This window comes from Schistocerca americana, chromosome 5 (genome assembly GCF_021461395.2).
Source record: "Schistocerca americana isolate TAMUIC-IGC-003095 chromosome 5, iqSchAmer2.1, whole genome shotgun sequence".
Lineage (NCBI taxonomy): Eukaryota > Metazoa > Arthropoda > Insecta > Orthoptera > Acrididae > Schistocerca > Schistocerca americana.
In genome coordinates, this window is record NC_060123.1 from 55,536,039 (window position 1) to 55,563,366 (window position 27,328).

Consider the following 27,328-nt stretch of genomic DNA (forward strand, 5'->3'; position numbering starts at 1 on the left):
CCGATAAGTCTTTTATAGCCACAAGAAACTACTAGGTCGGTTTTACCCCACCTTACCCTACTTATTCGTGGCACAGAAGAATGCAAAAGTAAGGGAACAGAAAATTACCGTGAATCCTGCAGTTGACTCACTGTAGAAGAGAAAGTGTCCGTTTTGATGTTTCTTAACGTTACCGATCGCTGTTATGTCTACCTCGCCCATTAAGCCAACCTGGAACTGTAGCTCATTTCCCGTCAGTGTGGGCAGTACAGCTTTTTAAAGCTCACGCCCAACTAGGAGGCGCTATCGAAGTACCTCATTAGGTGCGAGATTTACGACATGAAACCACTTTGGGGTGGTTGGACTCGACAGACGCTGTCCCTCGCACCGAGTAATGGCCGTGCTAGCGGTGTCTGCGACCGCCGGTGCGAGGCGCGATTACGTACAGCAGGTGTGGCGAGTGTGGGTAGATTAGGGCGACCAGCTCCTCCTTCCCACGCGGCGGCCAGGGAGCGTCTCCAGGTGCGCCGCTGTCAAAACATACGGGGCGCCCACACAGGGACCATCACTCAAGTCGCCAGGAGGCTGGAGTAACGGGACGGCCGAGGCCGCGCCTCTGACTGCGGCTGGAGAGAGTCGCTCCAGTGGCCCACTGCGTCGCGTGTCGTGCTACCGGTCTCACCGGCCACGCCCGCAAGCTTGCACTGACTACCGCACCAGACGGATGTTTCATCTCGTAACTGTCCCCAGAGTACCCGCCACGAAAGTTGCCCGGTCGTGATCACAGCACCTACTTTTTTTATAATTGTTGTTGTTGGCGTCTTCAGTACGAAGACTCGTCTGACGCAGCTCTCCACGCTACTCGTCCGCCTGCTTAACTGAGTATGGACGCGGCCTCTCACACGACGACTTAGCACCTCTCCAGTGTGCACAAGAACAACGATACCTTGGTATCATTTTCACCTCCACCTCCGCTGCCGTCAATTTTCGGAGTCCACTCCACACTATCCACACGACGGTGCGACAAAATCTTCTCCTGAGTTTCTCCTGGCGTATACAACTTCGTTGTTTGGCCTCATGCTAGGGAGAATTTGAATGTCTTTCTAGAACATCTGAACTCGATCCACCCGAACATTCGGTTTACGATGGAGGTGGAAGAGGATGGTTGCCTTCCCTTTCCTGACGTGTTGGTTAGGAGGAAGGATGATGGATCATTGGGACATGCAGTCTACAGGAAACATACTTACACCGACTTGTACTTACAGCGTGAAGGGGTACTTCGTACCTTGGTACACAGGGCACATGTCGTTTCTGACGCTGAGACTTTGCCAGCTGAGCTGTCCCACCTTGAGGTCACATTTCGTCAAAATGGCTATAGTGATAGACAGATTGAACGCGCGTTGCGCTATCGACCAACTGTACATCGGGTGATTGATGATAATTCTGAGTCAACACCTAAGTTTACTGCCTTTTTGCCTTACGTAGGAAACACGTCCAACAAGATCGGTCTATTTTACGGAAATACGATGTGAAATGTGTTTTCCGACCTCCATCTAAAATCAGAGCACTTTTGAGTTCCGTTAAGGATGATCTTGGACTGCGTAAGGCGGGTGTATATCGTATTCCTTGTAGCTGCGGCATGGCATATATTGGTCAAACTATCAGGACCGTGGAGGACCGATGTACTGAGCATAAAAGGCACACACGATTGCAGCAGCCAAGTAGATCTGCTAATGCCGAACATTGCTTGGATACTGGTCACCCCATGTTAAATAATAACACCGAGATATTGGCATGCACGTCCAGCTATTGGGACAGAGTTATTAAGGAGGCAGTTGAGATTAAATTAGCGAGCAACCTCGTTAGCAGGGATGGAGGTTTCTGTTTAAACTATGTCTGGAATCCGGCTCTCTCCCTTGTCAAAAAACAGAGGGACAGAGTCAATGCTACCTCACCTGCGAATTCATAGTCTCACTATCGATAGCGCTGACTTTGGTCGTCTTTGGTGGCACTAGAGTTCAGTGTGTGTGTTATCTTTTCTGCTTCAGTCCGAGTACCGAGGTTTTAAATTTTCATGTACGCTGCCTGTCCGTTGCAGTTTGCCTTGAAAATGGCGGGGTGTTCTCCCGCCGAAATATCGGCGGTCACTGAAAGTGTTACCTGGCTGAATTCCCGGAAGTTATTTGAAAATTTTCTCCGCCGACTCGATTCTCTACAACGTGTCCAGTACCTCAATCAATATGTGGCGTCGAGAATGGTCCACATCGCACAGGTCCTCCCGCTGCCATCAACTATTGGACGCAGCCTCCAGGCTGCTTTCGGATACTTTCTTACGGCCGGTACGCTCTTTAAGGTCCGCTACGACACGCTGACCCTTCCCCCGCGAGCGGGAGGCCCCGGCCTTGTCAATGTGCGACTCCGAGCGGCGTCTTTGTACGTGTCCACCATGCACAAGCAGTGGCACGGGGGCAACTCCCTTACGCGCAGCTTGCTGGAAATTCTTGTGCCCGCGACCATAACACCACCAATAACAGTCGGACACATCAAGCACCATCTGGCGCATATTTCTGATTTCATCGTCGACTTCAGTTGTGCTCACACACACTTACCGACTACGCGTTCTCTTCGACCTAAAGATTTTTACACCCCATCCAGCAACAATATCTAACTCAGACATCCGTCCAAGCGATGGCCCACGGTTTGGCGTCATATCCACCAGCCTTTTCTTCCCTCCAACGTCCGGGCAACATGGTACCACGTCGCAAATGGAAAATTCACCACATATCAACCTCTTCAAGCCATCGGACTAACGGACTCTCCACTTTGTTCCATTTGCCACCTCATGGATGGCGATGTCCACCGACTGACTTGTGCTGCCACTAGTGATGTCTGGAAACTTGGCCGACATTTCGTTGCCTGTTAACTCCGCGTTCCGCCGGACTCGATTGACCCATGGACTTTTATCCATCCTGAGAACACTTATTTCCCCGCCACCAAAAATCATGCGATTGTATGGGTCAAGGGATGGACGATCACCTACATGTATAATGAAGGCGACAAATCACGCCTTGATTTCTGGCAGTACTTACAAATCGTGCACAGTGAAGTCGAGCGTCCACCGCGCTACCGCGCCTTCTTCGACAATTAACCTACACGCGATCCTTACGTCACCCCCGCTCAGGTGGATGTCGCCACACGCCGACAGCACTGCCCCCCCCCCTCCCCCCCCCCCCCCCCTGCTGACATCTGAGACTCTCCGCGCTGCTTTCTATATTGTAACCCGCTGCTTTCTATATTGTAACCCGCATGGACCCGCACCTCCTTTCTTTTATGCACTATACCAGAACACACTGGTTTTCCCCCCACACCACTGTCTATTGCTTCACACCTCTTAGCTTACATCAGTATTATTATTCATTTTTTCCTACACCTTGTTCATAAGAAAAATTGCTCGCCTTGTACGAGTGTAATGTCTCGTGTTATTTCGGCCGGAAGATGGCATTTATGTTGTATTTAAGCTTGTACCAATAAAGATATTTTGTTCATTTACCCTGTTCCTGGCAAAAAATAATAAAAAAATAAATAAAAAAAGCGTTAACATGTTTGTCTACCAAGCAGCGGGCCCGGGTTCGATTCCCGGCCAGATAGGAGATTTTTCATCACACGTGGTGTGGATGTTGTGTTGTTCTCCTCGCCATCTCATTATCACCGATACGCAAGTCGCCTAATGTGACGTCACCTCAAAAAAACTTGCAACCCGATGGCTGAAATTCCCCGAGTGCGGGCCTCCCGGCCAACAATGCCGCACGATCATTTCACTTCATTTTTCCATGCTACTCTAGCCTGTGCAAACCTCTTCACTCCGAATAACTACTGAAACCTACATCCTTTTGAATCTGCTGACTGTATCGCTCCCCCCCCCCCCCCCCCACACACACACGCAGTGCCCTCCAATACTAAACTTGTGACCCCTTGATGTCTCAGAACGTTCTTCTTGAATCTACCCCTTCTTTTGCTCAAGCTGTGCCACAAATTCCTTGTCTCCCTAATTCTGTTAAGTGCCACCTCGCTACTTATGCAATTTACCTGTTTAATTTTCAGCTTTCTTCTGTGGCACTACATTTCAAAAGCTTCTATTTTCTTCTTGTCTACATTCTTCTTCGTTCACGTTTCGCTGCCATACCGATATCTATATTCCAGAGTAATAACTTCAGAATGGGTTTCCTAACATTTAAAATTATATTCGATGTTAACAAATTTCTCTTCTTTACAAACGCTTTAATTCCCATTGCTAGTCTACAGTTTATGTCCTCTCTACGCCGACCATCATCAGTTACTTTACTGTCCAAATAGTACAAGTCATCTACTAGTTTAAGTGCCTCCTTTCATAATCTAATTCACTCAGCATTATCTGACTTAATTCTCGTAGAGTAGTTTACCCTTGATTTACTGTCCTTGAATTTTATCTTATATCCTCCCTTCAAGACACTGTCCATTCCTTTCAACTGCTCTTCCATGTCCTTTGCTGTCTCTTATAGAATTACTATGTCACCTGGAAATTTTTTTATTTATTCTCATTGAACCCCAACACCTACTACAATTTTTTCTTTGGTTTCCTTTACTGCTTGTTCAGTATACAGACTGAATAACATTGGGGGTGGGATACAACCCTGTCTCACTTCCTTCTCAACCTCTGCTTCCCTTTCATGCCCCTTCAATCTTGTAACCGCCGTCTTGTTTTGTGTAGAAGTTGTAAATAGCCTTTCGCTCCCACAACTTTATCGCTGCTAACTTAAGTCCATCGTCAAAAGCTTTCTCTCAGACTACAAATCCTATAAACGTTCGTTTACTTTTCCCTAGACTATCGTCTAAAAGAAGCTGCAGGGTCAGTGTAGCCTCACGGGTTCCTACATTTCTTCGAAATCGTACCTCAGTTTTCCCCAGGGTCGGCTTTTACCAGATTTTCCATTCTTCTACAAATAACTGAGTTAGTATTTTGCAACCACGAGTTATTAACACTATAATTCCATAGTATTCACACCGGTCGGCACCTGCTTTCTTTGAGATTGTAATTACGAAATTCTCCTTGAAGTCTGACGGTATTTCACCTTGCTCATACAAGTTGCATAGCACGTGGAGTAGCTCTGCTCTGACTGGCTCCTCCAAGGACATCAGGGATTCTGACGGCATCTCGTCTATTACAGAGGCCTTATTTTGACTTAAGTCTTTCACTGATCTGTCTATTTCTTCTCGTAGTGCCATATCTCATACGTCATATTTATCTACGTCCTCTTCCCGTTTTATAATGTTTCCTTCGAGTTCTTTTCACTTATATGGCTTCTGTATATGCTCTGTCCATCTTTCAACTTTCTCTTCTTTGCGTGGTATTGGTTTTTCATCTGAGCTATCGCTATTGATACAGCTGCTTCTCTTTTCCCCAAGGGTCTCTGTAGTTTACCTGTAGATGGCATCTATCTTAGCCCTAGTTACACACTGAAACGCCGAAGAAACTAATATAGACAGACAGAGATATGTAAACAGGCGCTGCGGTCGGAAATGCCTATATAAGACAAGAAGTGTCTGGTGCAGTTGTTAGATCGGTTACTGCTGCTACAATGGCGGGTTATCAAGATTTAAATGAGTTTGAACATCGGCGCACGAGCGATGGGACACAGCATTTCCGAGCTACCGATGAAGTGGGGATATTCCCGTACGACCATTTGACGAGTGTACCGCGAATATCAGGAATCCGGTAAAACATCAAATCTCCGACAGCGGTCGGAAAAAGATCCTGCAATAACGGGACCAACGACGACTGAAGAAAATCGTTCAACGTTACAGAAGTGCAACCCATCCGCAAGCTGCTGGAGATTTCAGTGCTCGGCCATCAACAAGTGTCAGGTTGCGAACCATTCAACGAAACATCATCGATATGGGCTTTCGGAGCCGAAGGCCCACACGTGTACGCTTGATGTCTGCACGAGACGAAACTTTACACCTCACTTGGGTCCGTCAGCACCGACATTGGACTATTAATGTCTGGAAACATGTTGCCTGGTCGGACGAGTCTCATTCCAAATTGAATCGAGCGGATGGACGTGTACGGGTATGGAGACAACCTCATAAATCCACGGAACCTTTACGTCAGCAGGAAACTGCTCAGCCGGCCGCGGTGGTCGTGCGGTTCTAGCGCTGCCGTCCGGAACTGCGGGACTGCTACGGTCGCAGGTTCGAATCCTGCCTCGGGCATGGATGTGTGTGATGTCCTTAGGTTAGTTAGGTTCAAGTAGTTCTAAGTTCTAGGGGACTGATGACCTAAGATGTTAAGTCCCATACTGCTCAGAGCCATGTGAACCATTTGAAACTGCTCAAGCTGGTGGAGGCTCTGTAATGGTGTGGGGCGTGAGTAGTTGGAGTGATAAGGGACCCCTGATATGTCTAGATACGACTCTGACAGGTCACACGTACGTGAGCATCCTGTCTGATCACATGCACCCATTCATGTGCATTGTGCATTCCGACGGACTTGGGCAATTCCAGCAGGACGATAAGACACCCCACACGTCCAGAATTGCTACAGAGTGGCTCCAGGAACACTCTTCTGAGTTTAAACACTTCCGATGGCGACCAAACTCCCCAGACATGAACATTATTGAGCATATCTGGGATGGCTCGCAACGTGCTGTTCAGAAAAGATCTTCACTCTCCTCGTACTCTTACGGCTATATGGGCAGCCCTGCAGGATTCATGGTGTCAGTTCCCTTCAGCACTACTTCAGACATTAGTCGAGTCCATGCCACGTGGTGCTGGGCCACTTCTGCGGGGCTCTACACGATATTAGGGAGGTGTACCAGTTTCTTTGGCTCTTCAGTGTATATGCTTCTGTATCTTTCTTACATTTGTCCTCTAACCATTCCTGCTTATCCATTTTGCATTTCATGCCAGTCTCATTTTTTAGACGCTTGTAATCTCTCTGTTACTTCAGTAATTCTGAGGTCACCGCATTCAGGCGCCTGCAAGTCCCGAAGACATGAAACGCCGTATAACGTTGCTGTAAGTCCAGATTAGATTCGGCGTGCAGTGCGTCTGTCTGGAGACGATTTATTTTGATCAAGTCCCACACATATTATCTACTGTGACTGATATCCTGTTCGAAGACGCCCTCTAATGCCACAGAGAATGCAGATACTTCAATAAAAGTCTTTATTCGTAAATCTGCGGCTATAAACGTCAAATATTACTTGCGCGCTTCAAAACATTCGTCATATTGTCCGCTGTTAGCTAAACCGCACCTCGATATACTTTCTCGTCATCGATATATAGGATGCCTTTCTTAGTTGCCTTAAGGCCGATTCACACCGCACGTCAGCTTCACTGTCAAATGGAGGGGTGCCCACACTAGGCGGAACTTTGGACACGGCGTCACTTCCCTTATCCCAGTACAGAACGCTGAAAGGGAGATTATGGGATGTCATTCGTCATTTAGGTAGTCATAATATAGAGTCAAAATTAGGTAATAGCAATGAAAAGTTTATTAATGGCCAAAGCAAATTTCGTGTTGAATGTTCCTGATTAAAATCGTATGGTAAACTGCTGACAATGAAGCAAAAACACAAGTGTTGTCCACTTATTTCAAAACATCGACGTTCATTTCCTAGCGAAATAACATACATACAAAGCCACCAAAAATATTTATGAGACAACACATACAGCCTGTTTTTCTTCCTGTAACTACCAAATATAATGTCAAAAAAAAATCTGTATATTCCTCTTTCTACAGAACTAACTTTTTCAGTTAGGTTATGAATGGAAACTACTTCATCAGTAATTTATGTTCTTATTTTCACTCAGTGTAGGCTCTTTTCCCTATCAAATTATTGTAAAAACTAATTCCGTAAGGGTCGGTGGGCTGCGGCCCTTACCGATGTAGGGCGATGAAGTGTGGAGCATGATGGTGCCCTGGGACATGAGCCGGAAGTGACGTCAAAATGGTGTGTTCGTGTCCAGCCCCGCATTTTGAGTAAGCTGATCGTGACGCTGGCTCCACCTTGTCCTGTAGGTGAGTGGTCCCTCGGAAACAGCAGGAACTACAGCTAAATATTTCACTCGCACTAATCTGGTCCAATTGGGAACGAAAAACAGACGAGAAACTTCATTATAAATACTTGCACCAGGCTCAGACAGAGTGAACAGGCACAAGCTTTTATTAAAAAGGAAAAGTACACTGAAGCATAATTTTGAAAGTGCAAATACATATCCATTATTGTTATCAATATTAAAAATATACAAAAGACCTGATAGTTCCCCGTTGCGTATGTTCATGCTATCTGTAATTACAAAGCTGTTATGTTTGAGATTTTTGATGATAAAAATGGGCTTCCCAGAATCGTCCTTTCTGACCTCTAACAAATTATACAGCAGGTTTTATCAAGTAACCTATGTGACAGGTTGTACGTCTTTTTCACGTTTCATTACTCACATTTTATTGACATTATCTTTCTGATATATAAGTTACTTTAATAAAATTCTTGAATTGCTTTACACATTACGTCACTGCAGACATAAGAAACTACCTCATGTATATGTACTGAAATTCAAAGACGTGACTGACGTAAATGTCCCTGGTTGCTAATAACCAGAGTTTTAATGCTAGTCTTTCTTCACGTTACGTTGATCGTCACTAATTAGTGTTCTGCTTTTAAATTTCCTCCTGAGTTACAACGACGAGTCAGCAAAATGTGTTAACCTACTCATGTTCAGTGTTAAGCTCTGGCTTTATTTCAGTCCTCAGTGCACTACCTCCACACATTTCACGTTTACGTACATTTCCCGACACTTTAGCAGAACAAACCACACTAAGAAATGACACGTTTTGGAGATACCTTTAATACGCAAGTGTAAATACTTAAACAACCAAATATGGCACGTTAGCTTCGCACAGCGACGTATTCAGGTTGATTGTTGGTCCCAGAATCTGTTACAAAAGGCAGAGATGAAAGAAAAAAGTTTTTGCATACAATAGGACACGATCCTTCTTTCTTTGGCACTGTAACTCTACTTCTTATCACACTGGACTCGCATTCGGGAGAACGACGGTTCAGTCCCGCGTCCGGCCATCCTGATTTAGGTTTACCGTGATTTCCCTAAATCTCCTCAAGCAAATGCCGGGACGGTTCCTTTGAAAAGGGGACGGCCGACTTTCTTACCCATGCTTCCCTAATCCGATGAGACCGATGACCTCGCAGTTGGCCTCCTCCTCCAGAATAACCCAAGCCATCTACTTATTATCCACACGGGCACGGTGAGCTCATGAAATTATCACCATTATTATTTATCTTACGATATCGTAAGACTTTTACTGTCAACGCGTCATTAATTGACATTTGATTGCAAGAATTCATACCAAGGGTAGCGTGTTTGTGATAAACCTTCAGTGCGCCGTTTCCTTGAAACGGCATACCGCAAGTTGGAATAAAAAAAAAGCAAACCGTCACGAAACCAATATAGCAAATGTCGCATGGAGTGTGACGCCAATTTGAAATCAATTCCTACAGCGTGAGGCCCATGAGAAAGACAGACCCAGCGCATACGTCACGAGGGTAGGCCTGAACTCTCTCTCTCGCAGGCTTAGCGCAGCAGACGAACTGCTTTCCAAAACCTGTTTACTCGTAACTGGGTATTTACGTACAAACGAAAACAACATCTGCTACTGGAATTTGCTGTAATGGGGTCTTAATGATTGCTAGTACTACAGTGAAACACACAGCTTTGCAGTATGCTGTAATTTAAATTCTATGCTAGATATAAATGGTATTAAGGCTTGTTTATAGCATTTAGTCTCTTCTGATTAACAATGCTCATTTCATAATAGATATAGTGCCTGATGTAACCAATAATCACTTTGGCATGATTTTAATATTATTGTGCCCAGTACAGCCGTAACAAATTATTAGGACCCTAATCAGTGTAGAACTAATAAACTGTGAGTCTCCATAATACCGAATTCCAGTAGAAGACGCAATTCTCGTTTGTACATAAATACCCAATTACGAATTAACGGGTATAGAACCGCAGTTCGTCTTCTGGGCTGAAAGGGGACAGCGAGCTCAAGCCTACCCTCCTGATATGCGCGCCGCGACCTGTGCATCTTGCGGGCATCGCTACGGCTGCTGCTGGTACAGGGGAGGAGTGAGGGAGGCCGAAAAGCCTTTAACGTTTGCTCACCCTGGACACTGATGAGACAGCATTAGCAAAAAATGCATTTATTAACTTTGGTTTTACGACTGAGTCGTCTTCTCCGTGCCGTGGCACTAGCGAGGAGGGCGGCGGACTCAGCATACAGAAGAGTTTTATATATAACCCGCCAGGTTAGCCGAGCGCACTGCTTCCTGGACTCGGGTAGGTGCGCCGGCCCCGGATTGAATTCGCCCGGTGGATTAACGACGAGGACTGGTGTGCCAGTCAGCCTGGATGTGGTTTTTAGGCGGTTTTCCACATCCCCCTAGGTGAATACTGGGCTGGTCCCCACGTCCCGCCTCAGTTACACGACTCGCAGACATCTGAACACTTTCGCACTATTCCGTGGATTACTCTAGTCGCAGACAGCCACCCCTTCAACTAACATTGCCACAGCCGATTAACCATGCCGAGCCTGCGTATCTGCAGGAAAAACAGCACAAGCAAAAGAATATATATGTATATTGGTTACAATATATATACATATGATTATATTCCATGTGATGCCCAGAAGTCCTCTCTATGAACTGCCTTATCATTGGCAATAACCAGATCGTCCATCGGGACAGGTTCTGCAAGTTCCCTGCAGTTGAGTAGCTGCTGGTGACCTCGAGGTTCACCACAATCACACAGCTCATCCTCTGAGCTTTATCCCCGTTTCTTCATGTTTATCTTACGCCGAGATACTCCAGTTCTCAGTCTGGAACTGGTTGTGTTGTCTGCAGGAAACTTTTTCTCGATTTCTATCTTGGTGACTGATACATTGAAATTCACATCCACACAGGGGATGTCTTGGATCTATCTGCTGCGTCTTTCTTTCCATTTCAGTTACAGTTCCCTTCTGACAACTGGAGGTGCTAAGCCCAAGAGATAGTAGATGTTGCTAATCGGGGTTGCCTGCAGGTAGCCTGTCACAATGCATTCTGGAGTGTAAGTTGCTGACGTGTCCAGCTCAGCAGCCTCTCAAGACCATCAGCGAATTTACGGCAGCTACCACAACAAGTGCGGCGCCGTGCAGGGTAGCTGGCGGAGCTGGCGGCAGGCGTTGCTCGTCTGGCGATGATGTCCAACAGCTGAACGGCTCCTTTTTACTAGGGCACACACGTTGAGGTCGGAGAGAGTGCCCCAATAAACTTCCAGGAGATCTGCGTGAATGTGGTGAAGAGTTACATCATGGCCTCTCCATGAGAGGAAGGCTGTGGCCTGTGGACGCCAGTGTTGGTGCATAGATCCAAGTGAGGGGGCAGCAGCAGCTAGCGCGCCACCCTTTTGGCCACTGATAGAAGACTCCAAGTCTTCGCATCAACAAATGAGTGGACAGCTGTTAACAGTGAGTAAGTCCAGCAGACTGGGCTGACTGCAGGCTCGAAGGTAGTAGTCATCTGGCGAATGACAGTCAGCACATCATACATCTTGCTTCGAAGCTGGTTCACACCAACTGAAATATAAAAGGGCTCTGGGACCTCAGTATTTATAACTGTGTCAGAGGCAATGAAGTTTTTGTTTGGAGAGGATGACTAAATGTGACCTCGTTTTTTGGGTTCATCAATGGTCTTCAGCACATTTCAGTGCCTCAACTGAGGTTTTCAGCACTTCACCTTGGCGCTTTCTGCAATGAAACCGTACAGTGGTGTCACAATGACAATGTTCCCTTCACAGTGAAGTTATATTGTCGAATTGGTGATTCAGACATCTCGCTGCAGCGATGTGTGGCAGTGGCCTCGAAGGTGAGCCACAATATTGCCGTATCGGCTCTCCTGCCTGGTTGTCAGCCCAGTTGAGACATTGTGTTTTGGCTTTGCTCAGCACTGGCTGGGGAAAACATTAAAATTTTGTACATTCTTCTGTGGCGCAAAAATTCAGTTTTCGCCCTCAGATATTCAGTCTTTCTTATGGAAGATCACTCACTGGAGTAAATATCAGAGCCCTCATGAAACATTTGAGGTGTACCATGAAAACAAACTAAGTCAAACTCCGTTTGGCAGGCCTCAGAAGGCCCAATCGTACTGATTGAAGGCTGTCTCATGCTCAGCCTATAGTCGTCACTGTATGCGGATATGGAGGGGCTTCTGGTCAGCATACCGCTCTCCCACCCATTTTCAGTGTTCGTGACTCGAACCGCTACTTTTCAAACATGTAGCTCCTCAATTGGCCTCACAAAGGCTGGGTACACCGCATTTGCTAACAGCACTCGGCGGACCAGGACAGTCACTCATCCAAGTGCTAGTCAAGCCTAACAGCGCTTAACTTCGGAGATTTGACGGGAACCGATGTTGCCAGTGGCACAAGACCGTTGACGCTGCATCAGTAACCATCTCATCATCTCCATACTGTTTCCCACAGAGTGCAACAGATGGAAGTGAGAAGGTGCGAGATCCAGGCTCTAGGGTGGATGAAGAAGAACAATCTAATGAAGTTTTATGAGCATCCCTCTCGTGAAAACAAAGCAAACTAATAAAATAAAGACAAGAAAGAAACAAAAGCATAAAATCCACTACTGTAACGTAAGTGACTGCCCAAAATGGGTTCATTTTCGGCGTTAGAAGACGATAACACTGTCCCCACCCCCCTCCCTCCCATCCACCAACGTCAGAACCAACACTTTCTTCCCGAGAAACTTGGTTGTTGACGTCCCAGCTCCTCAACCCACACAGTGTCCCTCGTGTAGCTCACGCCACCTACTGTGGTTCACGCCACGCTTTGATTAGATTAGATGAGGTTAGATTAGTACTTGTTCCATAGGTCATGAATACGACACTTCGTAATGATGTGGAATGTGTCAGGTTAATAAAAGATGTCTATACAAGATATTACATTAGACAAAATGTTACATGACAGTCAATATTTTTAATTATTTTTTTTGTGGGGGTTGGGAAATTACCCCCTTACTATATCCAAAAATTCATCTAATGAGTAGAAGGAGTTGCCATTAAGAAATTCTTTTAATTTCCTTTTAAATGCTATATGGCTATCTGTCAGACTTTTGTTGCTATTAGGTAAGTGACAAAAGACTTTTGTGGCAGCATAATTTGCCCCCCTCTGAGCCAAAGTTAGATTTAACCTTGAGTAGTGAAGATCATCCTTTCTCCTAGTGTTGTAGCCATGTACACTGCTATTACTTTTGAATTCGTTCGGATTGTTAATAACAAATTTCATAAGTGATATATATTGTGAGGCTGAGAGGTGGCATGAGCCCCCTCTCATAATTCTATCTTACGATTTTCCTCTCTAATTGCATACAGTGAAAAGTCGCTATTCCTTCACACGCAGACTTCCCACGCAGCATCTCTCGTCACCCGGGTGGTCCGGTGACAGGCGGGCTCAGCTGATCTGGAAAGGGTTAAGCCGATGGGTGTGAGGAAGTCGAGTGAATGCTTTGCAGACGCCGACATTGTCAAAAGACACGCCCGGAGGGGTCTGAAGTAGCGGCTGGGCTAGAGGTTCCGTTACTTCTCAGAAACTTAGCGAAAACACTTTCTGGCAGGCTACCAGCGAGGCGTGGGAATGACTTGTGTACCCAGGCAGTTGTGGCGGGAAAATTCCCGCGCTTTCTGCAAAATAGTAACTATGATTGGCTTGCTCAGGGCATAGCTCCGTGACGTAGCAAAATCAGCGCAGAAATTGGCGCCAATAATCTTCATTGGTGGAATGGTAGTGCTCCGGCAATAGAGTGGAATTTTCCGCCGGTTTTAGAGTTGCTCATTGGAACGTTTAACCACGGCCACTGTTGTGGGGAAGGGAATGTTGTGTGTTCGGCCTGTACGGGTGCTCTAGGTAGTCGGCTCTCGCCTTTCGGTCGAGGACGTCGAAGCAACCAGCCATCGCCTCCGGTACGCCAGATCGTGTTCTGGCAGTTAAGAAGACAGTTTGGTAATGTATGTCCGCAGCACCGGCAGATAGGGATTTTCATAGGTGATAATCAGAGCTCAGCAGAGCGCGCCTGTTCGTCTTTTTCTAACTTTATTCTGTCTTGAGTAGCAGCAATTAATGTTGGGTTAGCTGTGTGTCTCTCTTAAGATTTCAGTGGCAAGGAATTGGCTCCACATACCACTTCGTCTTAAACCTCACAATCTAGTTTAGGGACAACTTCACCTTCACAGCGTTTGTTTGAGTATCCAATTTGAGCCAATTTGATGTATTATAAATGTTTCATGTGTTTTTGTTTATTATTTTGTGTTTAGTCTTAATAAATCATATTGTTATTTTGGACAGAACTTTCATTCTGTTAATCGGTAGAGCAACCCATCATTTCTCACTACATTAATGAAGCCTTCCTTTATTTAACTTATTTATCAAATTAAATTATTGCAGTTGCCAAACTCTTTTCTATTCCACTTGCAGGGTTGATTACAGTCAGTTTGCGTATATTTTTAACCCATGTGCAACAGCAAAAGTCGGAGTTAGAATAGGGGGGGCTTAGAGTATCATTTACATATGTAGATTCTAGAAGAATTTAGCGTTAAATACACTGCTTGCCCCGGTACCTCGCAAGGCTACAGTGAAGATTTCTAGCTCTTTAAATAAGTGTCTGCAGGATGATCTTGGATGAGCCCCAGCAATTATTCTGATTACACGCTTTTGTGCTATGAACACTCTTTTACTCAATGATGAGTTACCCCAGAATATGATGCCATACGAAAGCAGAGAATGAAAATAGGCGTGGTAAGCTAATCAGATGTATATCGCCAAAATTTGTAATGACCCTAATAGCATAATTTGTTGAACTCAAACGTTTCAGCTGATCCTCAGTGTGATTTTTCCAGTTCAACCCCTCATCAATGCACACACCTAGTTATTTTGAATATTCTACCTTGGCTACCGATTTCTGATCGAAGTCTATATTTATTAATGGGGTCATTCCATTAACTGTGTGGAACTGTATATACTGTGTTTTGTCAAAGTAGCGAAGCGCTCCGTCCGCTTTAGGCTGGATCTCGCCGCCATCGTCTCGACCACTTAATCCCCTTTCCCGCCTGCCCGAGGCTGCGGCATTTTGCTTGCTTGACTTTCCGCTGCCTGGGGAGAGGCAGGGCTGATCGCCAAGAGTCGGTAAATATTAAATGTGATCCAATTAGCGGTCTCCGGAACGCAAACAGCAGCGTGCGGCGTGCTCCAGGAGGTGGGGTGGAGGTGGGGTTGGCGCAGCGCTGCGGGGGAGGAAATGACGTTGCGAGGCGCGCAACACCCCCCCCCCCCACTTCCCCCACCACCGTAGTCTTGGCCGGCGGGATCAAGGGGATGCCGCAACCCCTCACCCCTCGCCACAAGAGTTCCTTCAGCCCTCTCTTGCGGGTCAATACACCCTCTATACGGTGCGGGGACCATTCAACGTCGTTAAATTTTGCCGAGGGAGACCGCAAACGGCCGTAAATACTTTTAAGAAGCTGTACTTGACGCCCATTACCAGTTTACTGCAACTACGACTATCTTCAGACGGTTACGTTTGTGATTACTACATGCGCAACAGCTTCCGCTACACGTTCTCCGCTCATGCACAGCGTGAAAATATTTATGCCGTTACCTCCACTATAAATCACGCTGGGACGAGTTCTGTGAACGATACCAGGGTACCTGATTTATGATGAACAAGAAGTGAATGAAATATGGCCACTTAGTTGAGCTCCAATGATAATGTTTCATTCAGCCTTCGACTGTGCAAATTTTTGTGAGAAAACAAAAAATTCCCAAAAGTAAACATCGTGCGCATACTAGGCGTTCAGACACACCTCAGAAGATGTCTCCCGCAGATGGAGACGAAACGTCAGGTAGAAATTTTGTACATCGACCACAGCTTCTCAGCCCGGAAGTTTCAACTGAAGACAACACCGGCCGTGAAAGCCTACATTGTATGATTATGCGCCAGGAGAATGACAGTCGATTACTCTTAATCGAGAATGATGACACCTTCCAAAGATAGGCATACCGTCGGCATCACGTGACGAATGGTGATGTCCTCTATGCGCTCTATAAATGCGAGAGTACCTGGAGCCACAGTGGCAGTAGCCGGATGACCTCAGAAGATGTCTCCCGCTGATAGAGACAAAACGTCAAGTAGAAATTTTATACATCGACCACGGCCTCTCAGCCCGGAAGTTTCAACTGAAGACCCATGGTAGTTCTCACACTGTGCGATGTAGCGGTAAGTCAGACACTGTGCTTGTATTCTGGAGGACAGCTATTCGGATCCCATCCGGTCACTCCAATTTAGGTTTTTCTTGGTTTGCTTGATTTCCCTAAATCGCCTAATGCGAAGGCTGGGGTAGTTTCTCTGAAGGATATGACCAATTTCCATCCCCAACTTTTCTCTAACGGAGCATGTACTCCGTCTCGAATGACTACGTCGTAAAGACTTTAAACCTCAGACTTACCGGTACTTCCTTTGCAGTTCTCACAGGATATCAGCGCCAGACATGTGCTTCACAATCAATGTTTCCGTTCACAAACAAACATTTTCCACTAGTCAATAATGTTACAGGCCTCGAATTAACAAAGACTGTAAAGCATATATTTGATGCTGTGATTGATGTACAAAATACTTTGAGGTGTTCACGTCTCTTAATCGAACGCAGTGTGTGCACATAACGTTTGTCATTAAACTTTTGTGTTTCCTCGCAGAAATTCATGTCGTGAAAAGACGAATAAAATATGGATAATTGGAACTCAAGTACAAGAAGTGGGCATATTTCATCCACATTTTGTTTTTCCACAAAATATGGCCATTATTTTTGTAAACGTACCTAATTCATCTTTGCATCATACAAAGTGGCGCTAAAAATCTGAATGATTCAAAACATCACGTGCATATTTGTGCCACATCATGAAGGCACACTGCAACAGCGATGTGATTATGTTTGTGGCCTATGATCGGCATTAAAACCTCCTACAAGCAACCGTTCATATCTCAAAAATTAATAAATATTATTAATTATTCACATCGCTGAAAAGAAATGATGATATAATTTGAAAACGTTACCGGGTGTGATCTGATCTTTAGTGATAAATAAGCATTTTTGCAAACAAGATTGCGTGAGGAAGTATTTTTATTTCCTCAGTGACCAATTTCGACAGATCTGCCTCTCATGTTCGGATCTACAATATGTAACATTCTGTGATTGCCTTATCATTTTAAATCATCCACTAATCGAGCAGCCGCTCGGCAACAGCTACAGTTAGCAAATAATGCTGCGAGAATGCAAAAGGTGAACGACCTGTGACGTAACGTGTTTATTGTCGAAGCGCCGTCAGAGATGCAATGAATTACTGACTTTGAAAACCGCGGCGCGGAAAACGGACAGAAGAAGAACACTTTTACACATTCTTTTGATGTACGAGATATTCTCGATTAACAGTTACTCAGTTGCTCATTTTTTCTTCTCTTGTCTCTTGTAACTTGTGTCGGACGCGCATGTCTTGCCGGCGTATTATTATCGTTAAAAATAACATTATTTTTGTGTAAAGTAAAAGTGCAATACTAAAAGTGCAATACTGCATAGCAGTAGATTTATTGTGCGACGTGTGTGTGAAAATGTCTAAGGAATTATTTTCATTACGAGAAGAGAAGTGGCAGTCAAAACGGCATCCATGTTAAATCCGTTGCAGTGTAAGTTCACCTATTAATTGCCATAAATTCAGAGTTAAATGGAACTGGTGTACGGACTATTTATTTAGTATAGAACCTATGTCTCACTCCTTCATGAACTTATTTAATTTTCCTTGTGTTTCTGCCAAATAGAGAATTCACTGTCACGAATTCTTTCGTCGAAAGCGGACGGAAGTTGCATGCGGCGAAATATTTTCTCCGCGCCATATTCTACTGGTAAATGCATGATAAACTACGGTCCCCTAGGAAATTCATGTTGAGCTATCCAAAAATAATTATACTTTGAATAGGCATTTTCTCTCCTCTGCAATACAACTTCCGACTCATCAGACGATCCAACAAGAAACAGCCGCACACTGTCGGCGTTCGCAAATATACTTCCACCGCTGATTATAGCTATATGTTGCAGCACAAAAGTAAACATATTGATATAATTAGCGACTACGAACGGGGACATTTATAACTGTATGTTTATGTATACACATTGCGTAAACATATCGTTATAAATATAAAAGGGAAAGAATATTACTACGACAATCCGCATAACTGAACACCGGTATACAAGTTGAAACAAATACATAATAACCACATCACAATATTTTACACTCTTTGTGGAAATATGTGCATGGGTCGTCCGTGGAGCCGTTACAGCCACTGCCCACCAGCAAACACCGAGGAGGCGTGGAATGGAAGCTTCGATGGGCGGCTACTCGCTTGGTCAACTGGTGGCGTGAGTCATTATAACGATTATTAAATAGTCTTTGGAATACCAGTGTAGTTATCTTCTGGTAAACCTTCCGGGATGTAAGGTCGTGGTCCATGAAACTCTTCAGCTCCTAACGTTTCGTCCAGAGCTGCGCTGGACATCTTCAGAGGGGTGTTTCTCCTCCGGTGAGTCTTGCCGACTGACGGGTCGAACGTCTGAGAGCGACTTATATATCGTAGAAAGTGGGCGTGACCAGAGTTACACGTGATATGCAGAGATAATCTTTGTCAGAGATAAAACTTAACTATCTATCGTAATCTCGTCACGGGTAAAACTGTCTAGCAATTCTGTAGTGCTACTGTCCAAATATCACTAAGTTTCATGGTCTCTTCTATCCGATTAAAATTATCCCTATGTTTATATATTTCAATTGCTTCTCTACAAAGCCGTGGGTAATAGTTCGTCGTCGTAGATAAAATTTTTGTTTCGGTAAACTTCACTTGATGATTTCCTGACTGAAAAGCGTGTTCTGCTACAGCCGATTTATCTGTTTTTCCTAATCGGCAAAGACTTCTGTGTTCTTTTATCCGTGTATTTACGCTTCTTTTTGTTGTTCCAATATAAACTTTACCACACGTGCACGGAATTTTATATACGCCACTGGCTGATAGAGGAGCGCGTTTATCTTTTACAGACCGGAGAACATGACAAATTTTCTTCGTTGGTCTAAAAACAGGTCTAATGTCATGTTTACTTAAAATCTTTCCAATCTGATCCGTTACTTTCTTTATAAAAGGGAGAGGGACTGTATTCTTCCATCGTTTTTCGGGCTTGTCATTAGGCTTTTTGTTGTTTGGGTGCAGTATTCTGCTTACTTCTTTCTTTGAGTAGCCATTTTTCTCAAAAGCGTGCTTCAGATGTTTTAATTCGACGTCTAGATACTCCGGCGTGCAAATCCGTCTGGCTCTGTCAACGAGACTTTTAATCACACCTCTCTTTTGTTGTGGATGGTGGTTAGAGTTTTTATGTAAGTATCTGTCTGTGTGCGTTATTTTTCTAAAAATCTGTTGCTTCAATCTTCCATCTGTCTGTCTCATAACTAAAACATCCAAAAACGGTATTTCGTTATCATTTTCTCTCTCCATTGCAAACTGGGTTCTTGGATTTATATTATTAAGGTAACGTTAGGAGTTGAAGAGTTTCATGGACCACGACCTTACATCCCGGAAGGTTTACCAGAAGACATGTCATCCGGTCGTGAAAGCCTTCATACTATGACCAGTGTGGTTGTTTCAACTTCTTTACTGGTGTACAATTATGCAGATTGACATGGTTCAAATGGCTCTAAGAACTATGGGACTTAACATCTGAGGTCATCAGTCCCCTATACTTAGAACTACTTAAACCTAACTTAAGGACATCACACAGATCCATGCCCGACATAGGATTCGAACCTGCGACGGTAGCAGCAGCTCGGTTCCGGACTGAAGCGCCTAGAACTGCTCGGCCACAGCGGCCGGCCCAGATTGTCATAGTAATGTTCTTTTCTTAGTATATCGCAGATCCGAAGATGACAGCTACAACTGTCGACATAGGTCACTGAGGGATCAAAAATATTTCAACACGCTATCTTATATGCACAAATTGTTATTAAGCACTAGAAGCGTTATGCCTCGGGCCAACGCGTTTTGGTTGTGTGCCCTCACTGTCCAGCGACACTCGACCGTGAAAGTTTGATAAACTTCGTACGCCGAAATAATTTAGGAATTAAGATTATCAGATTTCGATATTTACAAGGAAATATTCTTGCGATATTAAGAGAATAATTAAATGCGACTTATTATTCCATAAGCAGGCAGTACAGAGGACTTACATGTTGCTTCTGCCGCGCAGTGAAAATATTATATAACGTAGAAGAATGGTAGCCTCTCAAGCTCGATTTATTAATAATATACATTCTTATTTAGAAATCGTTGGCTTACAAGTTCTTATTTAATTGACTTTACATATCGTGTCAACAGGGAAAAAAATACATTTTGTCACGTAATATAGTTTTTTGATTTAAAAAGTAATGCTGTGAGGAGCAAATAAAATGTTGAATATGTAGATTATGTAATAAACCCAGCTGCATCTACATGATGCTCGGCTAATGCGTCAGAAAACAGTAATGGCAAACAAGTGAAAGCATATCATCACTAGCAAAATATTTTTAGCGGTATTTGCTATCTGACTCAGGCATCTCTTAACTGAACAACGTTCAATAACATCGCTCACGCTTAAATAACATTCACTTTTATTAACTCCACCAACTAGCAGCCGCAGTTCACTGCACACAGTGGGATAGAGGAGTCCCAGTTCAATCGTCACTAGACTTTTAGAGCTTATAATGGAAAAGTGGCGGGAATTAATGTCAGGCAGAATTAGTGAAATAAATATCAGCAAAATGTGTCTGCAACGGCAGTTTCGTAAAAATTGATACCATCAATGCAAAATTAATAACGGTATGTGATCAGATATAATTCTTTGAAATTAAAATGTAAAGCGAAATATTAATTTCGCGTTAAAGTATGTAGAAAATAATTTTTACCAAAATTTGACAAGTCTGACTTTCACTTTAAGGGGCTCCGGAACGCCCCATACTTGCAATGTTAAAATAACGCTTATAAATTACATCTTTCCTCACAAAGTATTTGAGGTAGGAAGTTGAACTTTTTACAGATTATTTATTGGAATATGGGCTACAACTTAACACAGGGATTTTACAAAATTTTAGTTCAGTTATTAAAGATGATTTTTTTTTTCAATTGTAATGAACATTCACAACATTTTTTTGCAATTTTTTATTTATATATTCAAAAATATACAGTTTTTTGGAAAAAGGCTGTGTTAAATTATGCAGAAGGTACTATGTAACATTTACTGAAAGTTTGAAACAAATATGTTTGGACGATCCTTAGAAAACATGTCATTAGTATGAGAAAATAAAAGTTTTGGGAATCGAGCGACAAAGATTGGATTAACTTTTTACTGCATTCCAGGTCCATAGGATGGATTATCTTCATCCTCTGCAAACTCCTCCTCCAGCTTCCTCTTGTTCCTCCTCCTGTTTACTCTTGCTTGTATTTCTAGACTCTTTACAGCCCTGTCTGCAGCCCGAAGGCGTTCCTTGTCTAAAGCAAGCATCGCTCGTTGTTGTGTTCGTAGATTTTGCTACCATTTTCTTCAGTTGCAGTTACTGCAACACTGTTCCAAAAGGTGGTCATGTATGAACACTTATCACATTTCAGTTGTATTTCACTAGCAAGTCCTACGTGCTTTATTATGGAGAGTTCCAGACCAACTTCACTACAATGAATACATCTCACACAGTTTGAAAAAATTCCTTTGAGAACCGACATATCAAATATTTCATTCACATCCGATTCGCCCATAAAACATTCATAGTTTTCACTCATTGAACCAAGCTTCTTCTGTGAAGTATTTTCTTCCCCACGTTGACTGCTATGGGCAGGTGTACTTGAGAGGTTAGGTTCACTCACTTGGTTATCGTCTTTATTGTTTACAGTAATAACACATACCTGTGGCTTTCCAACATTTCTCCTTTTCTTAAAAGCCTTCAGAGGATTTCTAATAACTTTACTTTTACTCATTATTGTACTTCAACAAAACAGAGACTCAAGAAACAGAATTAATTACGAATATTTTCGAGATAACGACAGAGTGAGTAAACATGAAACAATCGACAATCACACCAGCGATATACACTCCTGGAAATGGAAAAAAGAACACATTGACACCGGTGTGTCAGACCCACCATACTTGCTCCGGACACTGCGAGAGGGCTGTACAAGCAATGATCACACGCACGGCACAACGGACACACCAGGAACCGCGGTGTTGGCCGTCGAATGGCGCTAGCTGCGCAGCATTTGTGCACCGCCGCCGTCAGTGTCAGCCAGTTTGCCGTGGCATACGGAGCTCCATCGCAGTCTTTAACACTGGTAGCATGCCGCGACAGCGTGGACGTGAACCGTATGTGCAGTTGACGGACTTTGAGCGAGGGCGTATAGTGGGCATGTGGGAGGCCGGGTGGACGTACCGCCGAATTACTCAACACGTGGGGCGTGAGGTCTCCACAGTACATCGATGTTGTCGCCAGTGGTCGGCGGAAGGTGCACGTGCCCGTCGGCCTGGGACCGGACCGCAGCGACGCACGGATGCACGCCAAGACCGTAGGATCCTACGCAGTGCCGTAGGGGACCGCACCGCCACTTCCCAGCAAATTAGGGACACTGTTGCTCCTGGGGTATCGGCGAGGACCATTCGCAACCGTCTCCATGAAGCTGGGCTACGGTCCCGCACACCGTTAGGCCGTCTTCCGCTCACGCCCCAACATCGTGCAGCCCGCCTCCAGTGGTGTCGCGACAGGCGTGAATGGAGGGACGAATGGAGACGTGTCGTCTTCAGCGATGAGAGTCGCTTCTGCCTTGGTGCCAATGATGGTCGTATGCGTGTTTGGCGCCGTGCAGGTGAGCGCCACAATCAGGACTGCATACGACCGAGGCACACAGGGCCAACACCCGGCATCATGGTGTGGGGAGCGATCTTCTACACTGGCCGTACACCACTGGTGATCGTCGAGGGGACACTGAATAGTGCACGGTACATCCAAACCGTCATCGAACCCATCGTTCTACCATTCCTAGACCGGCAAGGGAACTTGCTGTTCCAACAGGACAATGCACGTCCGCATGTATCCCGTGCCACCCAACGTGCTCTAGAAGGTGTACGTCAACTACCCTGGCCAGCAAGATCTCCGGATCTGTCCCCCATTGAGCATGTTTGGGACTGGATGAAGCGTCGTCTCACGCGGTCTGCACGTCCAGCACGAACGCTGGTCCAACTGAGGCGCCAGGTGGAAATGGCATGGCAAGCCGTTCCACAGGACTACATCCAGCATCTCTACGATCGTCTCCATGGGAGAATAGCAGCCTGCATTGCTGCGAAAGGTGGATATACACTGTACTAGTGCCGACATTGTGCATGCTCTGTTGCCCGTGTCTATGTGCCTGTGGTTCTGTCAGTGTGATCATGTGATGTATCTGACCCCAGGAATGTGTCAATAAGGTTTCCCCTTCCTGGGACAATGAATTCACGGTGTTCTTATTTCAATTTCCAGGAGTGTATATTGAACCATCACAGGTTAGCCACAACACATACTTTATCTTACATCACTAAAATGTACCTGATGAACACGGACGTTAATAATAACACCATTTGACAGCAGTTTAACAGCGCCACAGTGGGTCACGCCCATGTAGAACACATTTTAAAAAAAATTTAAAAATAGTTGTAGTCTTCGGAAACGAATAAATTATATATTTATTAAAAGATAATAGTCTGCAGATTCAGAAAAAGCAAAAAAGTAAAAATTGAACTTTTCATGATTTTGAGCCTTTCCGGAGCCCCTTAAAGGTTCATTTGTGATTTTTTAAAGGCACATTTGCATGCTCAGCTTATCTTAGCAGAAAAGGTAATTATAAGTCATGAAATAAAAGAAAATGAGCCATAGATATAGTCCACGGCTGTATAAATATTGTATGCAGAGACTGGAAACATTTGAAGAGTTTTGATCGTCGTATTATCGGCGAAAGAGTCACATTTTGTTTTCTAGGTCTTGCCCAGATCGGAAGTATGTAGCACACCGCCATTAATACTACATTATTTTATTCACGAGTTGCAGCCAAACGGCACTCGTAATCACATAATGTATGTGTACTTTTAATAGTGTTTTTATTTCGTAATATATTGTAATTACTAATCTATGTATGTTTTATTTTGTGCCTTTAGTCATTCTAAGATTATTGGGTGACTTGGCATAGCAAAAGGTTCTGTACTTTTAAGCAAAAAGTCGTCCAGCTCGATCTACCGTCGTCTTCGGCTGCCGTTTCATAATGAATCCCGATTTTAGAGAAATCACAGAGAGAAAAAGCATGGTTAAAAATACATTAACGAACCTTTAACGAAAATTCCATGCTCAAGCGCCGAGAGTGTGTACAATTTCTTTCTTAAATTCATTAGTATAACTGATTGTACGGCCTTGGTCCAGTTACGAATGAACCAAAAAAAAAAAATTAATTAAATTGGCGACTTCGTGTCTGGACGCATTGTTATATATGCTATATTGTCTTCCTTTTGTTACATGTTTATTGCAAACGACAAACGGGATACGGGACCGGAATACATGGATTCTATGTTGTAAGTAGGCTGTTTGTTTTCTTTTTGGCAACGTTACGTAGCGCTCTGTATGAAAATCACTGGCTGTGCTGTGTGCAGTCTGTGGCTAGTTTGCATTGTTGTCTGCCACTGTAGTATTGGGCAGCGGCAGCTGGATGTGAACAGCGCGTAGCGTTGCGCAGTTGGAGGTGAGCCGCCAGCAGTGGTGGATGTGGGGAGAGAAATGGCGGAGTTTTGAAATTTGTAAGACTGGATGTCATGAACTGCTATGTATATTATGATTTTTCAGCACTATTGAGGTAAATACATTGTTTGTTCTCTATTAAAATCTTTCATTTGCTATCTATGCCTATCAGTAGTTAGTGCCTTCCGTAGTTTGAATCATTTATGTAGCTGGCACTAGTGGCGCTCGCTGTATTGCAGTAGTTCGAGTAACTAAGATTTTTTGTGAGGTAAGTGAATTGTGAAAGGTATAGGTTAATGTTAGTCAGGGCCATTCTTTTGTAGGGATTATTGAAAGTCAGATTGCGTTGCGCTAAAAATATTGTGTGTCAGTAATTTTTCAAAGGGGACGTTTCAATGTCGACACCTGAAATTACGCTGCAATCGCGGATACAAGGTGAGGCACCGCATCTTTACATCGGCAATCCCACCCAAGCGCCTTGTATTATCGTAGCTTGCTTGGTAGATCTATCACAATTTTCCCTTTCCGTAGCAGTGATTTTAAGGTACATCGCGGTTTCCAAAATCATTTTCACTATTCATACAGTGCAACAATAGAGTTTTATCAGTTTACAATATGGCTGACTTTAGTTCTGTACGACGTAATATGGCGTGCAGCCATTAATATTCAAAATTCCACCATTGCTTTCGACAATTAATTTTCTTGTTCAGACATTGTCGCACAGCGAGATTAATTTCTATATTTATTCTGATTACCCTTATAAGTTTAAATTTTTATTGTGTCATACATTACGTTTACATGGTACTGACAAGAAAACAATTAGCAAATATGGAGAACCAGAGACTGCAAACACAGACATAATCCGACTCTGATATGCCATTAAATATTTAAAGTGACGTTACGGTAGCCTCGAATACTAACGAGCGACATATTACTCACTATAATGGTGACGTAATTTTAGAAAATAGACCGTCTAGCAGTAATAAGCCTAAATCTAGTTCCGAACACATTTTGGTGTCTGACGTTATGTCTAACGTCGTGGCGGGGGCGGAACAGTTGCACATAATTAGTATTGTCAGTTTTTCACTGCTATAATGAAACAAATGACACAACATAAACAGGATATTGACGTCACTTTGAAAACAGCTTATGACGAGACGAAAACACGACATTATGAAATTAAATCAGATTTAGCTGCAGTTAAAACGTCAAACGAAACTTAGCGTAGCCGTGTTGAGGAGGTAGATAAAAGACTGACTGGACGAGTCACCGACCCCAACGTGAAGTTTTCAGTGTTTTCATTACAACAAGAAAAGATAAATAAAGATGTGACAGGTATCTAAACACAAGTGAACAATCTCAGTAAAACATGCGAGTCTGTTGTTACTCAGATTACATCTTATCCGGCACTGCATGATATAAAAACGCGTATTGCCCATGTCGAAAGCAAGGTTCACACAATTGACAAACAGCTTTCTGATTAAGTGAGACTACGCGCTGGCAACCATTTCTCATGCATCAATAGAGAATTTCACAGTTGAATCGAGCAAAAAGATAAATATTTTGATGAGTGCTTACAACAAAAATTGCCTGCTGTTGTCCACGACACTGTGGCGGAATTTATAAATAACAACAAACACGAAATCAGTCAAGCAGCACAATCTGGCGCTGCGCAATCGAAACAGTTTGACAATTACGTACAACCAGTGTGCAATGACGGTAATAGCAGCCAAAACACAGTTTGGCAGTGAACACAAGTACATTTATGACGCCTACACACCACACACTACGTACTCACAACAACAGTACGCACCTGGACATGACACACTGCATTGCAGTCGTGATAATTATCAGCAACATTGTCCTTGCCGTTCGACACTAATCATTCTGAAACTAAACATTACTATAATGCCAAGAAAGAGGAGAGCCTCATAAAACACAGACAATTTTTGCCATTTATACCTGAAAAAAGAACCGTACATCCTGTCATCTTTCTTAAAGCCTTCAGAAACACTCTTCTAGACGCTTCAGTCCGGGACCACGCTGCTGCTACGGTCACAGGTTCGAATCCTGCCTCGGGCATGGATGTGTGTGATATCCTTAGGTTAGTTAGGTTTAAGTAGTTCTAACAGGAACAGGAAAGGGAGGTAATGCTAATGGCACGTAAAGTGCCCTCCGCCACACACCGTTGGATGGCTTGCGGAGTATAAATGTAGATGTAGATGTAGCAGTCTGATGACCTCAGATGTTAAGTCCCATAGTGCTTAGAGCCATTGGAACCATTTCAGAAATGTATTTGCTCGTAAGTGGAGTGACCGTAAGAGGATATCTTACGTTGTCGGTTATATCCAGGCGACGCAGCTCTACGGGCGTATAATGAAGACGA

General features: G+C 44.0%; 1 pseudogene; it reads left to right on the forward strand.

Moving 5' to 3' along the window:
• The first annotated feature begins 318 nt into the window (after positions 1-318).
• The window catches only part of LOC124615647, a 40,552-nt pseudogene continuing 13,542 nt past the window's right edge, over positions 319-27,328 (forward strand).